We start from the raw sequence: 2,724 nt of genomic DNA, 5'->3' as shown, positions 1-2,724 counted from the left end.
GAACAGGTTGGTGGTTGGGGGGGGGGCATAGAGATTCATTGTCCTGTCCGTCTTGTATCTCTGTGTGAGAGAAACATGAAGACAGAAAAATGGGTGGCGGCTTGGGAAGGGTAGTGGATGAAGGGGAATAGTCCGAGACTGCTTTCCATCTGTTTCAGAAATTGTTTATCCACCAACCACAAAATGCAATGATAATTAATGTTGCAGGTTAGAGCACTTGCAAACCTCAGTACAGTTACGTTTATTATTGATTAAGAGTGGCTTTGTCGAATGCAGGGTGGCGGGGAGTGGTAAAACAATTTTCCTCTTTTTTTTATATTTCGCATCTCTTTCTCATCGCTAGAACAGCAGTAACAACGGTCCTGTTTATTGGGGAAAAGGGGGGGGGGGTGTTGAAGTTGTTTGTTTCTTTGTTGTTGTTGTTTTAATTTTTTTAAATAATTTAATTTATTTCATTGTATTTTTTTTTGGATTTGGGGGGGGGGGGATTGTTTTTGTGTGGGATTTCCCCCCCCCCCCCCCCCCCCTTTTTGTTTTTGCTGTGGAATGTTTTACACCCCCGCTGTTTACCCTATCTCTTTGTTGTTTCTCCCCCAGTGCTTGATTATCATTTTCTTTTCGTTTCTCTTCGCTTTCTAGTTAATATTTTAAAAGTTTGTGTAGCTGCTTCCTTTCTGCCGTCTACTTTGGCTTCTATATCGTTGTACCCCTTCGAAAAAGCTACAACGTGTATTTTATAAACAGCAATTAAAGTTTTCGGATCCGGTAATAGAAAATGAAGCCTAATAGAAAGAAGTGGAGCCGCGAAAATTGAAGATAACGAAGTTTTGTGAGCCTCCCGATAGCCATAACACAAACATCGATTAAACGCGCCACGTTTTGGGAAGTTCCAAACACAAAAATTGCTCCCCATTTATTACCTCATTTTTGCGTGGAGTCGCTGCAGGGTAGACTTGGTTGGGAGAGGGTCCTCAGCCGGCGTTCCCCATTACGTATTTCGTCATGATTTATTTTTTTCGCGAGGCATGGAAGAACATTGTTGAATGCAATCAGTGGAAATATTATGTATCGGGAATCTAAAAATGTATGTCCTTGAGTTCAAATAGACAACACTAACTTGCGAAATTCAATGATGATAACGTTGTCAGATGTCTAAATAGAAATAGATACTGGGCTGTCTAGACGGTGCATATTTCTGTGATAGTGTCTGTACAGGTTTTCCAATTGCATAGGCTTAGCATGACGCCTTTCTATTGATAAGTTATAATGATCATAGGGAAGCATCGATTTTTGTATTATTTTTGTGGGTTTTTTATGAGGAAAACAAAGTAGTTGTTAGAGGGTGCTTCTGGTAATCCTTCTTCTTTTCTTTCTCTCTGAGTTTTTTCTGTCGTTTCTCTCTTACTCTCTCTCTCTCTCTCACTCTCTCTCTCCTCTCTCTCTCTCTCTCTCTCTCTCTCTCTCTCTCTCTCTCTCTCTCTCTCTCTCTCTCTTTCAGCGCTTCAGACTGTTATTGTATCCCTGTGTTTCTATATACTCAAGTAAGATTCGGTTAAGTGTCTCGTGTTGCTCGAGTTTTACCGAAAAAAGATTTCTGCCAATGAGCTTTAATTGAAGATAATCCGAACTGAGACTTGCTTTGTGGGGGAAACAGCGACATGGTAGGGTTATTTTAGTTGGGTTTTTTCGTTTCCGCTTTTTTTCTATTTTCTCTTATCTGGAACTTTGAAAACGGCAAAATTTGTATTGCTATCTTTCTAATTTCTGATATAATAAGTGCTAACTCGACCCAGCGACCCAATTTAGGTCATTCATGAGGCGGGCATCGACCCTGACTGTCAAAGTCAACCCGGGGTGAGATTGACACAGCGTTCCAGCAGAAAGAACGATATCCTTCCTCAAAAGTAACTAACGTTTAACTACATTAGTTCGTACTGCTCTCTGGGATGTCCTGTTTAGACCCATTTTTTGTTATAGAAGATGAGCTTCGGTCCTGCCTGTCAGGGCCAACCGGGGATGAGAGGGTTATAACATCCCAGCCGAAAGACCGAGCTATTCGATAAACTATCTCCCCATACGGTAATCGAACTCCGCTCTCTTCCGTGCGCCCCCTGAATTTGAAAGAAATGTACAATATTAGGCTCGATAACTTCGGAGATGTAGCCTTAATCCTTTAGATTCCCACGAATAGACACAACTGCTGTCTTTCCAGCATCGCTCTTTTCCACAGCACGCAGAAGACGTAGGTAGGTTCTATTTCCGAGCAGGGAAATCCTTTTGTACAGTATTACGGACTGCCTGCTAAGACGTTCATCCTACTCTGAAACCAATGAACGACGTCTGTGGTGTAGTGGTTGGGCGCTTGGTCATGGCGCGCAGGAGAGCCGAGTTCGATTACCGTGTGGCGAGAATGTTTATCGAATCCAATATATTGGTCTTCCTGGGGGAGTGTTATATATCCCTCTCTGGCCGGGTTGGCCCGGACCGACAGGGTCGAAGCCCCGCCTCCTTTGTGATCCGAAACGGTGTCGATTGGGTCGTAAAAACACCAACATTTGAGGAACCAGTGGGCGCAGTGCTGATCAATATCATGCGCTGGAGATGGGTAAAAAATTTCGGTCTGACAGCGTGTGAACCTCGAGATCACTTGACAGGCGATGACAAAGGTTAAGTAGGTCGGGTGTCCAAAGTTACTCCCCTTTCCTTCTCGGTCACCCCCCCCCC

The 2,724-nt window shown here is 43.4% G+C and overlaps 1 protein-coding gene across 1 annotated transcript in view; it reads left to right on the top strand.

The window, feature by feature from the left end:
- Positions 1–2,724, top strand: part of LOC101857341 (integrator complex subunit 13) — a gene marked incomplete in the record, with an annotated part of 266,815 nt that overhangs the window by 237,860 nt on the left and 26,231 nt on the right.

The sequence above is a fragment of the Aplysia californica genome, unplaced genomic scaffold, assembly GCF_000002075.1.
Source record: "Aplysia californica isolate F4 #8 unplaced genomic scaffold, AplCal3.0 scaffold00222, whole genome shotgun sequence".
NCBI classification, from domain to species: domain Eukaryota; kingdom Metazoa; phylum Mollusca; class Gastropoda; order Aplysiida; family Aplysiidae; genus Aplysia; species Aplysia californica.
This window is presented reverse-complemented; position numbering and strand designations above follow the sequence as displayed.